Genomic DNA, 18,761 nt, shown 5'->3' with positions numbered 1-18,761 from the left:
GCAATAGTCAGTTAAAGTGACACAGTGCCGAATCGCAAAAAGTGGCCCAGTCATTGACCAGCAAAATGGTCCGGGGCTGAAGTGGTTAAAGGAAACTATACTATTAGGACCCAGCAACTTTGTAACTATGACCCCTTATCACTGCTTTTTACTTTGTGTGTTGAGCTGTCAAAACAAACTCAGGCCAGTTCAAACATTCTATTGTATACTTTTAACTAATCTGCATCTGCACTACTGTAACTGGAGACAATGACATGGAAGGCATTCTGGTGCCAGCAACCATAAATCGTACTTATATAATGAACAATCAAAATAGAAAATTACAAATGGGTGAAAATAAAGCTGCTGACACCACAATTGACAAAAATTGCATAAAACTATAAATCACATAAGTTCAGCACTAAATGATACATGTAATGATCATATATAAGGATATCAAGGATGCAAAAATTAAAAACGAATGACAGATTGCAAAAGTTAGTAGGACAAACCCCTAAAAAATCCTTCAAATATATTAATAGTAAAAAGGTCAAGTCTGAGCATGAAGGCCCTTTGCAAAATAATCTATAGTGGGTGACTGGGGACAAAGAGAAGGCTAATTCATTAAATGATTTCTTCAGCTCTGTCCATCATGAGGGTGGTAGCAGGGCCGCTGATAAGCCAGTACAACTGGCCCTGTTGTAGTGGGCCCCGGCCAGCAGGGGGGCCCGGACAATCAGAGAATAAAAGAATGCAGAATAAAAAATAAAAAAAGTCCTTCTCCAGCCAGCACCCCCCAACCCCCCACTCCCCTCTGCTCTGACTTATGTGAGGGTTTTTCTTTTTTCTGAGTATCATCATATTGATGTTCTTGTGGGTGTGTGGGAGGGACTATTTTTTCTATTTCGGGTGCATGTCACTTACATGCCGCTCCACATGCTGGCTCAAGTCCCAGTCTGCATATTCCCTTCCCTGGCGGAGCAATTCATCTCTCTCCACTCATGGCAGTGGCATGACTGTGGCATATACCGGACACAGAAGTCACCATTGCGACTGGGCTCCATGCTGCAGGGGGCCCCTTGTGCCCCCCTATGTCTGAAATGTGGTGGCTTCCCGATACTCAGCTGGAGTGTTAATCGTCAGTGCAGGAGCTCGATCTCACTGTTTACATTGAAAGTGAAAGCAAAGGGAGAGATGTCTTGCAGTGTGTGCTGTGCTCTCTGCCTCCCCCTACAGTGCAGTACCCAGCATGGAGAGTGAAGGTACGTACAGTGCTGCTGCTGACATTTTTTCAAAAAACAATCTATATATGTTTGTATGCATGTATGTTTTAAAAATCAGGAGGCAGAGAAGAAGAGACATATATCAGAGTATAGTAGATGGTAAATCCTCACAGTATCCCGCAGGAGAGGAGACCATAGACCCTTCAAATGCACGGATTTTGTATATACATTAAAAGTGAGGGGCCAGAAATCTGTCATTTTTGTTTTTCCCTGTTCCAAAAATAAGTTGCATGCTGCTATGTAAATCTAGCCTCATGCCATGTTCCATGTGTAACTGCAGGTCTCCCCCTTAGCAGACAGCTACTGTTTAAGAGGTGTGTCTGTGTGTGTGCATGTTTGTGTGTGTGTGTTTATATGTGTATGTATGTGTGTGTGTGTATGTGCGTACATGTGTTTAGATGCGTGTGTGTATACACACGTTACTTTTAAACCTGACTCCCTTTTTCTGTACGATCAGAACTGATTTTTTAGAGCGGGTTCATAAAACCAACAAGAAAATACCATTCCTCTGAAAAGCAATCCAGGCTCAGATTGCTTTTCAGAGGCAGTTGACAGGCAGTGAAGAGGCAATAAATTTCCCCATGACTGGCAGGGCCGGACTGGCCGACCGGGATACCGGGAAAATTCCCGGTAGGCCGCCTGCTATCAGTCAAATGAATCAGCTCAGCTGTGGGCCACGGCCGCCATCGCGGTCGTCATAGCGGCCGCACTTGCATTCGCACTCTGTCACCCAGTCCCCTGCTGACACTTAGTCCTCTGACACCCAGTCCTCTGTCACCCAGTCCCCTGCTGTCGCCAAGTCCTCTGTCACCCAGTCCCCTGCTGACACCTAGTCCTCTGTCACCCAGTCCCCTGCTGTCGCCAAGTCCTCTGTCACCCAGTCCCCTGCTGACACCTAGTCCTCTGTCACCCAGTCCGCTGTCACCCAGTCCTCTGTCACCCAGTCCCCTGCTGTCACCAAGTCCTCTGTCACCCAGTCCCCTGCTGACACCTAGTCCTCTGTCACCCAGTCCCCTGCTGTCGCCAAGTCCTCTGTCACACCTAGTCCTCTGTCACCCAGTCCTCTGTCACCCAGTCCCCTGCTGTCGCCAAGTCCTCTGTCACCCAGTCCACTGCTGACACCTAGTCCTCTGTCACCCAGTCGCCCAGTCATGTCACCCAGTCGCCCAGTCCTCTGTCACCCAGTCCCCTGCTGTCACCCAGTCCCCTGCTGTCACCCAGTCTTCTGTCACCCAGTCCCCTGCTGTCGCCAAGTCCTCTGTCACCCAGTCCCCTGCTGTCACCCAGTCCCCTGTCACCCAGTCCCCTGCTGTCACCCAGTCCTCTGTCACCCAGTCCCCTGCTGTCACCCAGTCCCCTGCTGTCGCCAAGTCCTCTGTCACCCAGTCCCCTGCTGTCGCCAAGTCCTCTGTCACCCAGTCCCCTGCTGTCACCCAGTCCCCTGCTGTCACCCAGTCCCCTGTCACCCAGTCCCCTGCTGTCGCCAAGTCCTCTGTCACCCAGTCCCCTGCTGTCACCCAGTCCCCTGCTGTCACCCAGTCCCCTGTCACCCAGTCCCCTGCTGTCACCCAGTCCTCTGTCACCCAGTCCCCTGCTGTCACCCAGTCCCCTGCTGTCGCCAAGTCCTCTGTCACCCAGTCCCCTGCTGTCGCCAAGTCCTCTGTCACCCAGTCCCCTGCTGTCACCCAGTCCCCTGCTGTCACCCAGTCCTCTGTCACCCAGTCCCCTGCTGTCACCCAGTCCTCTGTCACCCAGTCCCCTGCTGTCACCCAGTCCTCTGTCACCCAGTCCCCTGCTGACACCTAGTCCTCTGTCACCCAGTCCCCTGCTGACACCTAGTCCTCTGTCACCCAGTCCCCTGCTGACACCTAGTCCTCTGTCACCCAGTCCCCTGCTGTCGCCAAGTCCTCTGTCACCCAGTCCCCTGCTGTCACCCAGTCCTCTGTCACCCAGTCCCCTGCTGTCGCCAAGTCCTCTGTCACCCAGTCCCCTGCTGACACCTAGTCCTCTGTCACCCAGTCCTCTGTCACCCAGTCCCCTGCTGTCACCCAGTCCTCTGTCACCCAGTCCCCTGCTGTCGCCAAGTCCTCTGTCACCTAGTCCTCTGTCACACAGTCCCCTGCTGTCACCCAGTCCTCTGTCACCCAGTCCCCTGCTGTCACCAAGTCCTCTGTCACCCAGTCCCCTGCTGACACCTAGTCCTCTGTCACCCAGTCCCCTGCTGTCGCCAAGTCCTCTGTCACACCTAGTCCTCTGTCACCCAGTCCTCTGTCACCCAGTCCCCTGCTGTCGCCAAGTCCTCTGTCACCCAGTCCACTGCTGACACCTAGTCCTCTGTCACCCAGTCGCCCAGTCCTCTGTCACCCAGTCGCCCAGTCCTCTGTCACCCAGTCCCCTGCTGACACCTAGTCCTCTGTCACCCAGTCCCCTGCTGTCACCCAGTCCTCTGTCACCCAGTCCCCTGCTGTCACCCAGTCCTCTGTCACCCAGTCCCCTGCTGACACCTAGTCCTCTGTCACCCAGTCCCCTGCTGTCACCCAGTCCTCTGTCACCCAGTCCCCTGCTGACACCTAGTCCTCTGTCACCCAGTCCCCTGCTGTCACCCAGTCCTCTGTCACCCAGTCCCCTGCTGACACCTAGTCCTCTGTCACCCAGTCCCCTGCTGTCGCCAAGTCCTCTGTCACCCAGTCCCCTGCTGTCACCCAGTCCTCTGTCACCCAGTCCCCTGCTGTCGCCAAGTCCTCTGTCACCCAGTCCCCTGCTGACACCTAGTCCTCTGTCACCCAGTCCTCTGTCACCCAGTCCCCTGCTGTCACCCAGTCCTCTGTCACCCAGTCCCCTGCTGTCGCCAAGTCCTCTGTCACCCAGTCCCCTGCTGACACCTAGTCCTCTGACACCCAGTCCTCTGTCACCCAGTCCCCTGCTGTCGCCAAGTCCTCTGTCACCCAGTCCCCTGCTGACACCTAGTCCTCTGTCACCCAGTCCCCTGCTGTCGCCAAGTCCTCTGTCACCCAGTCCCCTGCTGACACCTAGTCCTCTGTCACCCAGTCCGCTGTCACCCAGTCCTCTGTCACCCAGTCCCCTGCTGTCACCAAGTCCTCTGTCACCCAGTCCCCTGCTGACACCTAGTCCTCTGTCACCCAGTCCCCTGCTGTCGCCAAGTCCTCTGTCACACCTAGTCCTCTGTCACCCAGTCCTCTGTCACCCAGTCCCCTGCTGTCGCCAAGTCCTCTGTCACCCAGTCCACTGCTGACACCTAGTCCTCTGTCACCCAGTCGCCCAGTCATGTCACCCAGTCGCCCAGTCCTCTGTCACCCAGTCCCCTGCTGTCACCCAGTCCCCTGCTGTCACCCAGTCTTCTGTCACCCAGTCCCCTGCTGTCGCCAAGTCCTCTGTCACCCAGTCCCCTGCTGTCACCCAGTCCTCTGTCACCCAGTCCCCTGCTGTCACCCAGTCCCCTGCTGTCGCCAAGTCCTCTGTCACCCAGTCCCCTGCTGTCGCCAAGTCCTCTGTCACCCAGTCCCCTGCTGTCACCCAGTCCCCTGCTGTCACCCAGTCCCCTGTCACCCAGTCCCCTGCTGTCACCCAGTCCTCTGTCACCCAGTCCCCTGCTGTCACCCAGTCCCCTGCTGTCGCCAAGTCCTCTGTCACCCAGTCCCCTGCTGTCGCCAAGTCCTCTGTCACCCAGTCCCCTGCTGTCACCCAGTCCCCTGCTGTCACCCAGTCCTCTGTCACCCAGTCCCCTGCTGTCACCCAGTCCTCTGTCACCCAGTCCCCTGCTGTCACCCAGTCCTCTGTCACCCAGTCCCCTGCTGACACCTAGTCCTCTGTCACCCAGTCCCCTGCTGACACCTAGTCCTCTGTCACCCAGTCCCCTGCTGACACCTAGTCCTCTGTCACCCAGTCCCCTGCTGTCGCCAAGTCCTCTGTCACCCAGTCCCCTGCTGTCACCCAGTCCTCTGTCACCCAGTCCCCTGCTGTCGCCAAGTCCTCTGTCACCCAGTCCCCTGCTGACACCTAGTCCTCTGTCACCCAGTCCTCTGTCACCCAGTCCCCTGCTGTCACCCAGTCCTCTGTCACCCAGTCCCCTGCTGTCGCCAAGTCCTCTGTCACCTAGTCCTCTGTCACACAGTCCCCTGCTGTCACCCAGTCCTCTGTCACCCAGTCCCCTGCTGACACCTAGTCCTCTGTCACCCAGTCCCCTGCTGTCGCCAAGTCCTCTGTCACACCTAGTCCTCTGTCACCCAGTCCTCTGTCACCCAGTCCCCTGCTGTCGCCAAGTCCTCTGTCACCCAGTCCCCTGCTGTCGCCAAGTCCTCTGTCACACCTAGTCCTCTGTCACCCAGTCCTCTGTCACCCAGTCCCCTGCTGTCGCCAAGTCCTCTGTCACCCAGTCCACTGCTGACACCTAGTCCTCTGTCACCCAGTCGCCCAGTCCTCTGTCACCCAGTCGCCCAGTCCTCTGTCACCCAGTCCCCTGCTGTCACCCAGTCTTCTGTCACCCAGTCCCCTGCTGTCGCCAAGTCCTCTGTCACCCAGTCCCCTGCTGTCGCCAAATCCTCTGTCACCCAGTCCTCTGTCACCCAGTCGCCTAGCCCTCTGTCACCCAGTCCTCTGTCACCCAGCCCTCTGTCACCCAGTCCCCTGCTGTCACCCAGTCCTCTGTCACCCAGTCCCCTGCTGTCACCCAGTCCTCTGTCACCCAGTCCCCTGCTGTCACCCAGTCCCCTGCTGTCACCCAGTCCTCTGTCACCCAGTCCTTTGTCACCTAGTCGCCCAGTCCTCTGTCACCCAGTCCCCTGCTGTCACCCAGTCCCCTGCTGACACCTAGTCCTCTGTCACCCAGTCCCCTGCTGACACCTAGTCCTCTGTCACCCAGTCCCCTGCTGACACCTAGTCCTCTGTCACCCAGTCCGCTGTCACCCAGTCCTCTGTCACCCAGTCCCCTGCTGTCACCAAGTCCTCTGTCACCCAGTCCCCTGCTGACACCTAGTCCTCTGTCACCCAGTCCCCTGCTGTCGCCAAGTCCTCTGTCACACCTAGTCCTCTGTCACCCAGTCCTCTGTCACCCAGTCCCCTGCTGTCGCCAAGTCCTCTGTCACCCAGTCCACTGCTGACACCTAGTCCTCTGTCACCCAGTCGCCCAGTCCTCTGTCACCCAGTCGCCCAGTCCTCTGTCACCCAGTCCCCTGCTGTCACCCAGTCCCCTGCTGTCACCCAGTCTTCTGTCACCCAGTCCCCTGCTGTCGCCAAGTCCTCTGTCACCCAGTCCCCTGCTGTCACCCAGTCCCCTGTCACCCAGTCCTCTGTCACCCAGTCCCCTGCTGTCACCCAGTCCCCTGCTGTCGCCAAGTCCTCTGTTACCCAGTCCCCTGCTGTCGCCAAGTCCTCTGTCACCCAGTCCCCTGCTGTCACCCAGTCCTCTGTCACCCAGTCCCCTGCTGTCACCCAGTCCTCTGTCACCCAGTCCCCTGCTGTCACCCAGTCCTCTGTCACCCAGTCCCCTGCTGACACCTAGTCCTCTGTCACCCAGTCCCCTGCTGACACCTAGTCCTCTGTCACCCAGTCCCCTGCTGTCGCCAAGTCCTCTGTCACCCAGTCCCCTGCTGTCACCCAGTCCTCTGTCACCCAGTCCCCTGCTGTCGCCAAGTCCTCTGTCACCCAGTCCCCTGCTGACACCTAGTCCTCTGTCACCCAGTCCTCTGTCACCCAGTCCCCTGCTGTCACCCAGTCCTCTGTCACCCAGTCCCCTGCTGTCGCCAAGTCCTCTGTCACCTAGTCCTCTGTCACCCAGTCCTCTGTCACACAGTCCCCTGCTGTCACCCAGTCCTCTGTCACCCAGTCCCCTGCTGTCACCAAGTCCTCTGTCACCCAGTCCCCTGCTGACACCTAGTCCTCTGTCACCCAGTCCCCTGCTGTCGCCAAGTCCTCTGTCACACCTAGTCCTCTGTCACCCAGTCCTCTGTCACCCAGTCCTCTGTCACCCAGTCCCCTGCTGTCGCCAAGTCCTCTGTCACCCAGTCCACTGCTGACACCTAGTCCTCTGTCACCCAGTCGCCCAGTCCTCTGTCACCCAGTCGCCCAGTCCTCTGTCACCCAGTCCCCTGCTGTCACCCAGTCTTCTGTCACCCAGTCCCCTGCTGTCACCCAGTCTTCTGTCACCCAGTCCCCTGCTGTCGCCAAGTCCTCTGTCACCCAGTCCCCTGCTGTCGCCAAGTCCTCTGTCATCCAGTGCCCTGCTGTCGCCTAATCCTCTGTCACCCAGTCCTCTGTCACCCAGTCGCCTAGCCCTCTGTCACCCAGTCCTCTGTCACCAAGCCCTCTGTCACCCAGTCCCCTGCTGTCACCCAGTCCCCTGCTGTCACCCAGTCCTCTGTCACCCAGTCCCCTGCTGTCACCCAGTCCCCTGCTGTCACCCAGTCCTCTGTCACCCAGTCCTTTGTCACCTAGTCGCCCAGTCCTCTGTCACCCAGTCCCCTGCTGTCACCCAGTCCCCTGCTGACACCTAGTCCTCTGTCACCCAGTCCCCTGCTGACACCTAGTCCTCTGTCACCCAGTCCTCTGTCACCCAGTCGCCCAGTCCTCTGTCACCTAGTCGCCCAGTCCTCTGTCACCCAGTCCCCTGCTGTCACCCAGTCCTCTGTCACCCAGTCCCCTGCTGTCACCCAGTCCTCTGTCACCCAGTCCCCTGCTGACACCTAGTCCTCTGTCACCCAGTCCTCTGTCACCCAGTCGCCCAGTCCTCTGTCACCCAATCCCCTGCTGTCGCCCAGTCCTCTGTCACCCAGTCCCCTGCTTTCGCCCAGTCTGCTGTCACCCAGTCTGCTGTCACCCAGTCTGCTGTCACCCAGTCCTCTGTCACCCAGTCGCCAAGTCCTCTGTCACCCAGTCCCCTGCTGTCGGCCAGTCCTCTGTCACCCAGTCTGCTGTCACCCAGTCCTCTGTCACCCAGTCCTCTGTCACCCAGTCCCCTGCTGTCGCCAAGTCCTCTGTCACCCAGTCCCCCTGCTGTCGCCCAGTCCCCCTGCTGTCGCCCAGTCCAAGTGACAAGTGACACGCTGAATCTGGTAACGGGATGGGTGGCAAGTGACACACTAAATCTGGTGGCAGGGGACGCATGGCAAGTGACATGCTGAATCTGGGGACAAGTGGCAAGTGACATTTCCGAGTGTCTCCGATGCTCTCTGGCGCCCCCCACCTCTGGCCACATGCGGTATTGCATGCAATTGAAGTCAATGCGGAAAAAAATATTTTCGTTTCCATTAACTTCAATGGGGAAACTCACTTTGATATGTGAGTACTTTGGATTACGAGCATTCTCCTGGAGCGGATTATGCTCGTAATCCGAGGTTCCACTGTATATATATATATATATATCTCCCTAGCCCTATGTGCTTTCATATCTGTCTTATCTTTATATAATACGATCTTTAAATGTTTCTTTAAAATGTATGGTTTTCTCTTTTATGAACAAGAAAATAATGACGTTATGATGTTGGGCTGGTATAATAATGCTATGGGGCTGGTATGAAATGTTTTCCAGGGCTGGTTTTTACTCCCAGTCCGGCCCTGATGACTGGTAAAATGTTGAGAAACACTGATCTCTCCAATTTCCTCCTGCAGCCGCTGAAAGCCTGGAAGAGAGTAAGGGTGGGGCTGAAGGAGGGACCAGGGGTGGGACCAGGGCAGGGGCTGAAGGGGGCCCCGTCAGGTAGGCTGTACGGGGCCCCATGATTTCTATCAGCGGCCCTGGGTGGTAGTGACACAAGTGATATGGTTCAGAAATATTTAGACAGAATAAAGGTGGATAAAGCACCTGGACCAGATGGCATCCACCCACAGATCCTAAAAGAATTGAGCTCTGTAATTTTAAGGCCATTGTTTCTAATATTTAGGGACTCGTTTATGACTGGAATGGTAACACTGGATTGGCGCAGGACCAATGTGGTGCCCATATTTAAAAAGGGATTAAAGTCTTTACCAAGTAACTATAAAGGAAAGAGGGGGGGTTTTTTTTTTTTTTTTTTATTAACAACTAGAGGGCTCTCAATGTGATATATTAGATTTATTAATTTTTAGATTTTTTATGTTTTGACCTTTATGTTTTTAATGTATAGGGAGAATACAGATGTCAGCCAACTGCGATTTCTCTTTCAGATATTAAAATCCCTGTTTTGGCTGATATGATATTAATTTGGGTATAATGTTCATGCTGCTATCTTTCTGGCGTTTTTAATAGATGCTATAAAGTGGTGACATGAATTTACCCGTTTTTAGGTTAATATGGCGTTATCTGTTTATGTATAGTAAGAACATACGATGTGACAGACAGTGACTCTTTAACTAAAACATTTATATGAAATGAATGGTGGGATGTCTGCTGACCATTGAGAATATCCTCATGAGGTAGGACCTTACCCTGCTGACATAGGATAGTCCTATCTATGTCAAGGGCGGTCTTACTGGTAGGAAGTTCCGGGTCATTCAGATCCTCCCCTTCCGGGTTCATTGAGCCTGCGGCCGTTCCTGATTGGAGGCTGCTAGCTGAGAGAGAGGCTTGGTTGCCTGCTCTGTAGGCATATAAGGCTGACGTTCAGTGCGTCGCCCGTGCCCTTTGACAACGCCATCTGTGGTGAAATCGATCAGGGCGGAGCCACGCACCGAACGTCATTGCGTTTTACGTGACCCCGGATGCACGGGCGCACGTTTTTTATTTGTATCTGTTTGCTTGTTTTAGCCGGCAATTTTAAATTATATGTACCGCTGTGTATATGTTGCACAATTTTTAATAAATATTTGACGGTACTTCACATTCTGAGCCTATTTCTTCCCCTGGTTCGCCGGATGGACGTGGAGCCGTTAAACACATTGGAGAGGATATTCTGCCTGTCAGCTGTGACCGAGTTTTCTCCATGACCTGAGTGGATCGACACGCTTTTTATGATCGTGGATCTGGTAAGAGCACACCCTTACTTACCTCTCGGTGGGAATATATGTTTCTTCTGACCAGAGACCAGAGGCTGTTCAATATTTGGATCATTTTATTACTCTGCAACTGTTTTTTGCCCATCTATTTGGACATTCATATGTTTTGGGGTTCTGCTGTTGATTTCCCCTCTCATTTTGGACTGCCTAACAATTGATTAGTATGCAATTCTAATGGACTAACAAAGTTTTTTAAGCGTTTGGTCCCAAATAGCAGATTGTTGTAATTACCCCGAAAGGTTTTTCCCATGACTGTTTGGGCATCATCCCTTTTTTTTTGCTATTTTTTGCACTAGCACTTTATTCATTTATTCATTTATGCATTTATTTATTTATATTATTTTCGCATTAAGTTGCGACTCCTAGCGCAACTCATCTTTTTTCTTTTTACCAAGTAACTATAGACCTGTTAGTTTAAATTCTATAGTCTGGAAGATACTGGAGAGTTTAACCTCCCTGGCGGTATGATTCTGTCTGGAATTACGTACCAAAAGCGGTACAATTATTTTGCAAGGAAATTTTGGAGTTGTATACTGTAGGTCTGTAATTTTTAGAAATAACTCACTTAAATCTGACCAAGCAAGAGTCTTGTAGGCATCCCGGGTATGATTTTTTTTTTAAAACAAAATTATAAATTATAATATAATATAATAGATAATTATAACAAATAATAATATAATTATAATAAAAATTATTCAATAATGTAATCAACTCAAAATCACTGAAATTTGCTCAGTTGCAGAATTGTCGCTGTCATTATTTTTTTTTTTTTATGACGAATTTCCCCACAAATCGCTATCGCACATTTCTGCAAGTGATTATAATTTATTATCGCTGTTTTCTAGCTGATCTAAAACCATTTTGAAATGACATTTTTTATTTTATAAAAGTACATGTAGGGCACTGGGCAGACCACTAGGGAGGTGTGTATTTTTGACATACAGTACTGTAATCTATAAGATTACAGTATACTGTATGTAAAGTGTTTGTTTACTTTTTTGAATTTGGCGCCGTTCTCCGCCCCCGTGCGTCGTAACGTCGCAGGGAACGGAGATCGGCGGCACACGGGGAGACTGTGAATCGAGCGAGGAGGTCCCGCTCGCTCACACAGCGGGGTGGCATCGCTGGATCCAGGGACAAGGTAAGTAACTTGCCTGTGGATCCAGCGAAAGGTAAGCCGCGCCGCTGCACACTCTGCACGTCCAGCCCGAGCGTGACTCGGGGTTACCGATCCTAACATGGAAAACCAACCCCGAGTCACGCTCGGGGATACCGCTAAGGCGGTTAATAAAAGACCATATAGACAAGTTCTTGCTGGACATAAAAATGTTTAAGCTACAGACAGCATGGATTCATGAAAGACAGAAGTTGTCAGACAAACCTGATTTCTTTTTGAGGAGGTAAGTAAAACATTGGGGTGGCTGTGGACGTGGTATACCTGGATTTTGCAAAAGCATTTGGCATAGTTCCCCACACACGGCTCATGTGTAAGGTAAAGTCTACAGGCTGAGAAAGATCAATTTGTAAATGGATAAAAAACTGGCTAAAAGACAGAATTCAGAGAGTCGTGGTTAATGATTTTTTCTCTAATGCTGCGTACACACGGTCGTTTTTTGTGATGAAATAAAACGACGTTTTTAAAAACGTCATTTAAAATGATCGTGTGTGGGCTTCACATCGTTTTTTGTCTTCTAAAAAACGACCAAAAAAAAATTCGAACATGCTTCAGTTTTTTTATGTCGTTTTTCAAAATGTCGTTTTTTGTGTCATAAAAAATGATCGTGTGTGGGCTAAAACGACATTTTAAACGACGTTTTAAACCCGCCCATGCTCAGAAGCAAGTTATGAGACGGGAGCTTGAATGGAACAGAGTACCGTCGTACGTGTTGTACGTAACCGCGCTTTGCTAGAGCATTTTCAGAAAACGATGGTGTGTGGGCAACATCGTTTTTTATGATGAAGTTAGAAAATGTTGTTTTTTCTCATGATGAAAAACGTTGTTTTATTTCATCACAAAAAACGACCGTGTGTACGCGGCATTAGGTTATCAGTGGTGTACCCAGTGGCGGCTGGTGCTCAACATTTTTGGGGGGCGCAAACAAACGAAAAAAAAAACATTGATTGCAGTCTCACTGTGCCCATCAATTGCCGCCACTGTGCCCATCAATTTCCGCCACTGTGCCCATCAAACGCAGCCACTGTGCCATAAAATTGTCGCCACTGTGCCATAAAATTGTCGCCACTGTGCCATGCATCAAACGCAGACACTGTGCCATGCCATCAAACGCAGCCTCTGTGCCCATCATTTGTCGCCACTGTGCCATGCCATCAAATGCAGCCACTGTGCCATCAATTGTTGCCACTGTGCCCATCAATTGTCGCCACTGTGCCATGTCATCAATTGTCGCCACTGTGCCATGCCATTTTCGCCACTGTGCCCATCAATTGTTGCCACTGTGCCATGCCAAACGCATCCACGGTGCCCCCGATCCTGAGGGTCTTAAACCGCAGCCTGCAGTACTGCCTGCCCAAAGGCTGCATTCGCATTCCTTCTTACGTCCAACTGGTAAAATCCAAGGTTGCCGCCTTGCATACTTGAGCCATAGAGATCTGATGGTGTGCTGCCCAGGAAGCGCCCATGGCCCTGGTAGCATGAGCCTTTATTGACAAAGGAGGAGGCAACCTCTTCAAGCCGTAGGCCTGAGTGATTAACTGTCTAATCCATCTCGAGATGGTGGATTTTGCAGCTGCCTGTCCCTTCTTGGGCCCATCCGGTAAAATGAACAACACATCTGTTTTCCGAATCTTCTCTGTAGCTTTAAGATAGGCCTTCATGGCCCTGACAATATCCAAGGTATGCAGCAACCCTTCCTTTCTAGAAGTGGGTTTCGCAAAGAAGGATGGTAATACCAAATCCTGGTTCAGGTGAAAACTGGATATAACCTTTGGTAGGAAGGAAGGATGAGGACGGAGAACCGCCCTGTCCTTATGCAGAATGAGATATGGTTCCTTACAGGATAAGGCTGCCAATTCTGACACTGTTCTGGCACAAACTATGGCGACCAGAAATACCAACTTCCTTGTTAGTAGAACCAAAGGAATTTCAGCCAATGGCTCAAAAGGTTGTTTCTGTAGAGTTGACAGAACAAGATTTAAGTCCCATGGACAAAGTGGTGACTTGACCGGAGGATTAATACATAAGACCCCCTGTATGAAGGTCTTAACCAGCGAGTGGGTGGCCAGCGGCCTTTGAAACCACACTGACAAAGCTGAAATCTGTCCTTTGATTGTGCTTAATGCTAGGCCTTTATCTTCTCCTAGCTGGAGAAAACTTAACACTCTATCAATGGTATACTTGCGGGAATACCAACCTTTGGACTCACACCAGCCTACGTAGGCCCTCCAAACCCTGTAATAAATTATTCTGGAGACCGGCTTTCTAGCCTTAATCAGGGTAGAGATTATCTGCCTAGACAGACCTCTACCCCTGAGAATCAGGGATTCAGCCGCCAGGCCGTCAAATTTAGACGCCGTAATGCAGGGTGGAGGATCGGGCCTTGTGAGAGTAGGTCTGGTCGTAGAGGAAGAGTCCAAGGGTCTCCCACTGCCATCTTTATGACTAGTGAGTACCATGACCTCCGGGGCCAAGCTGGAGCTACCAGGATGACTGGCCTGTGCTCCACTCTGATCCTGCGCAATAGGCGGGGTAGTTACTGCAGCGGGGGAAAGGCATATAGAAGTTTGAACTGATGCCAAGGGCACACCAACGCATCGGTTCCGCAGGCCATTGGGTCCCTTGTCCGGGACATGAACCTGTCTAGCTTCTTGTTGAATCTTGATGCCATGACATCCATGTCTGGCACTCCCCACCTCTGGCAGATTGTCTGAAAGACCTGGGGATGTAGAGACCATTCCCCTGGTGCCAGAGTTTGGCGACTTAAGAAGTCCGCCTGCAGGTTGTCCACCCCGGGAATAAATATTGCTGATATGCAGGGTACATGAGCCTCTGCCCATAGAAAAATAAAGCTCACCTCTCTCTGAGCGGCTTGACTCTTGGTTCCCCCTTGGTGGTTTATATATGCCACAGCTGTGGCATTGTCTGATTGTATTCTCACCGGGGACCCCTGCAATTTGGATGTCCATGCCCAGAGGGCTAGCCGAGCAGCTCTGATCTCCAAGACATTGATGGGCAGCTGCCTCTCTGCCTCTGCCCAAGTTCCTTGGCGAGTGTACCCATCCAAGACCGCTCCCCAGCCCTTCAGGCTGGCGTCTGTGGTCACTACCTTCCAGGCTACGGGGCTGAAAGACTTTCCCTTCAGAAGATTCTGAGGGTTTAACCACCAGCACAGACTTTGCCGGACCCTTGATAATAGTGTTAAAGGAAACTCCAAGGCCTGTGCTCTCTTGCTCCAAGCTGCCAGAATGGCTGCCTGTAAGGCCGGGTACAGACGAGCAAACATGTACGATGAAACCGGTCCGTCGGACATGTCTGCCCGGGGATTTCTGTATGGTGGCTGTACTTACCATTATACAGAAATCCGTGCGTAAACAACACGCGGGGCGTGTCCACGCCGTCGCCGCGACGATGACGCGGCGACGTGGGCGGCCCTGCCAGTTCAATGCTTCCACGCATGCGTCAAAGTCATTCGACGAATGTGAGGGATGGCGGGCGCTCGGACATGTACGATAGGTCTGTACAGACGACCGAACATGTCCGAGCGGGCAGGATTTCAGCGGGCTGTTTTAAAACAAGTCCAGAAATATTTGCCCGCTGGAAAAAGGCCCGGCGGGCAAATGTTTGCTGGAATCCTGCCCGCTCGGGCCTACACACGACCGAACATGTCTGCTGAAACTGGTCCGCGGACCAGTTTCAGCAGACATGTTCGGTCGTGTGTACGGCCCATTAGATGCGAGTGTGGCTCTGTGCGTATGGCACCGCCTCGAACGTGGCCACTAACTTGCCTAGTAATCGCATACATAGGCGAATAGTTGGTTCTCTTTTGCTTAGAACCAAATTAATCAATTCCTTGATAGCCTTGACTTTTACCAGGGGTAGGAACACTTTTGCTGTTCCGTGTCTAACCTAATGCCGAGATATTCCAACTGCCTTGTGGGTTGAAATGCTGATTTTTCCCAGTTTAGGACCCATCCGAACCTCTCGAGGTACTGAACTGTGAGGGCCACTGCTCGCTCCAGGCAAGGAGGCGAGTGATCTATGATTAAGAGGTCGTCCAAGTATGCTAGGACCGTGACCCCTTGGATCCTTAGATTGGCTAGGATTGGAGCTAGGACCTTCGTGAACACCCGGGGGGCTGAAGCCAGCCCAAAAGGGAGCGCCACAAATTGAAAGTGACGCTGAGAGACCGCAAAGCGTAAAAATCTTTGATGTGGCTGAAAGATTGGTACATGAAGGTAAGCATCCTTTATGTCTATAGAGGCCAGAAAGTCGTTCTTCTGGAGGGCGGCAGCTGCTGATCAAACGGATTCCATCCGGAACGAGCGAACCTTTAGGTAAATGTTTAAACCCTTTAGGTCTAGAATTGGTCTGACATCGCCGTTGGGCTTTGGTATGACAAACAGATTGGAGTAGAAACCTAGCCCTTGCTCTTGGGTTGGTACTTCTACTATCACGCCCTGGCAAAGCAGACGATCTAATGCCTCCAGCAACGAGGCTTTTTTTCTTGGATCGTTTGGTACCCTCGATTCCTGAAAGTGAAGAGGGGGAAACTTTTGAAATTCTAATCTGTAGCCTGTGGCTACAGATGACCGGACCCATTTATCGGGGATGTTGGCTTCCCAAACCTCTGCAAAGAGACAAAGCCTTCCCCCCACTCGAGCAAGTGGGGGCGTCCCTTCATAAGGCAGACTTAGGGGCTGGCTTTGTTGGTTTGCGATACCGTGGCTTCTTGCGTCCAGGGGCCTGTCCCTGCGACTTATTGTTAAAGTTTGATCGCACAGGGGGTCTGTCGATACTGCCTGGAATTTGAGGGCCCCGGAACAGGGGAGAGCTGCCTTTTAAACGCAGGACCCCGGAACTTCTTTTTGACTGGTAAAAGGGTACTTTTGCATTTCGATATAGTCTGAATGTATTTATCCAGATCCTCTCCGAACAGTCTTCCTCCATGGAAGGGAAAACCTGCCAGTAGTTTCTTGCATGGGGGCTCAGCCGCCTAGTTCTTTAACCATAAGAGCCTTCTCATATGCACTAAAAATAGTGACAAACGAGACGCCTGCTGGATGGAATCTTTTATAGCATCCACCGCAAAGCACAGAGCTCTGGGAATATCAGCTAAGTCTTCCGCCTGCTGGGCCGGAATGTCCTTAAGCATTTGTTTTGTCTGGTCTTTTAACGCCTGACAGACCCCAATTGCAGCCATTCCTGCCGTAGCAAAGGACGCCTTTAAAAGTGTCTCTAGACGTTTATCAACCGGGGCCCAGATTCAGGTAGATTTGCCCATTACTTACACCTGTGCAGCTCAGCTGAATTTCTCTGCGCCGGGGCAATTTGTCAAGATTGCCACCTGATTCAGGATGCCTTTTGTCTGGTAATTTGCTCCTGTGTAAGGCAAAATTGAGGGCACAAGCCTGTGCAAGTGAAAGTGGGTGTGCCCCTATGCAAATGATGGTCTTTCCACTCAGCAGTGGCTTACGCCCGGCGCATCCTCTACGGAGCATGCTCAGATCGAGCGCTTCCATGTGTGCCTGTGTGCAACTGCACCTGTCCTACTTTCTGGGCAAATCCTGCCCACCTGCTTGCACTGAGCAAATAAATAGGGGCAGACCTGCGCAGGTCCTGTGCAAAATTACATCCTGCTTCATGGAGATACTGGGCATGTTGGTGGAGGAGGAGAGCGGCCATAGGCCAACTATGGAGGAGGAAGTAGAGGAGGAGTCCTTTATCCTCAACCTGGAGGACTCTGTCTTCCTCCAGGAGGATCCCACCATCCCTGACCTCCCCACGACCATCACGTCATCCCCCTCCAGGGCAAGCCCCTCCAGTGTCCCTCCCTCCAGTGTCCCCCCCTCCAGTGTCCCTCCCTCCAGTGTCCTCCCCTCCAGTGTCCCCCCCTCCAGTGTCCCCCCTCCAGTGTCCCTCCCTCCAGTGTGGCCCCCTCCCCTTCTTCTCCCTCAGGACGTGCCCCAGCCTCTCCTCCCAGGAAGGCTCTTTACAAAATAAGGGGTGTACCCTCCCTCCTCCGTGAAGGTCTGCAGGAGGAACAGGGCCAGCAGACCCGCCATCTAGGGGACATGGTGGGAGATTTGAGGCGGGTGGCGGACAGCCTGGCATCCTCCTCCTCCTCCTCTGTGCAGCAGGCCCTCACCCTGCATGCTGACCGGGGGAAACGAGATACCGAGAGCCTGGAGGAAGTCAGTGCCAACTGTGGAGCCATGGTCACCTGCATGGTCGAGCAGCAGGGCGCCACCGATTTGCTAACAGCGGAGGTGAGCAGGTTGGCAGGTGCGGTGGAGGCCAACACTGCTGCTGTGCGGGAGGAGGGGAGATTAACCTGGCGGCAGCAGAGGACCAATACCACCCGGCAGCTGCGGATGTTGGACCAAACCAACAGTGTGCTCGCCCGCCTGGCCAACGCCATGGAGGGCATGCAGGCACCACCTGCCAGGAGTGAGGAAGTAGGGGTTGATGCTCCTCCCCCCCTCCATCCCCACCCCATGCTCCATCCCCACCACAGGCTCCATCCTCAGCTCAGGCTCCATCCCCACCACAGGCTCAACCACGCAGACTGAGGAGCCAGAGCCAGGCACCCTTGGCACAAGGATGTCCAAAAAAAATATATATATATTTTCCTTTTATTTTTTGTATTTTTTACCTATCCCTTGCTGCTCATATAAGGAGCTTTTTCTATTTATTTTGATTATGCTTATATTTTTTTTTTTGGGGATATTTTTTTTTTGCTCAGATTAGGAGCTTTTCTATATTTAGTTTATGCTCAAAGTTTTTTTTTTTGTAGTCCCTACACACGGTGAGGAGTGCTGTAGTTGCTCTCCAGCTGACCTGTGGCCATCTGTTGCTAACTTGCCCCTGCTTTTATAATGTGAAAGTTTGCCCGGGGCAAACAGCTTGCGCGCTTGGTGTGCAAACTGCGCCTCACACGCGCAGGTTTTTGAATCAGCGTTAGTTCCTCATTTGCTTTTTTTGCTGAGGGAAAACACTGAGAGCGCAAGTTGCACCCTGTGCAAAAATGCCAATTAATTGCGCCGGGGCAGAGAAACTGCCTGCGCTGAAAAATGCCTGATTTCAGGCTTAGCTTGTTTTCTGGGTCATCCGCAAATTTGCCTGGGTGCAAATCCGTACTTACGCGGCGCAAATCGCGATTGCCCCCGCGCAAGTCGTACCTGAATCTGGGCCCGGGTCTTTAAACATTTGTATGTTTTCCACCGGGCAAGTTAATGGCTTATTTACACAGGAGATGGCTGCGTCCACTGCTGGAAGCACCCACCTCTTAGAAAATTTCTCTTCCATAGGGTAGATAACAGAAAATCTCTTAGGCGGCA

This window comes from Rana temporaria, chromosome 4 (genome assembly GCF_905171775.1).
Source record: "Rana temporaria chromosome 4, aRanTem1.1, whole genome shotgun sequence".
In the NCBI taxonomy this organism is placed as follows: domain Eukaryota; kingdom Metazoa; phylum Chordata; class Amphibia; order Anura; family Ranidae; genus Rana; species Rana temporaria.
This window is presented reverse-complemented; position numbering follows the sequence as displayed.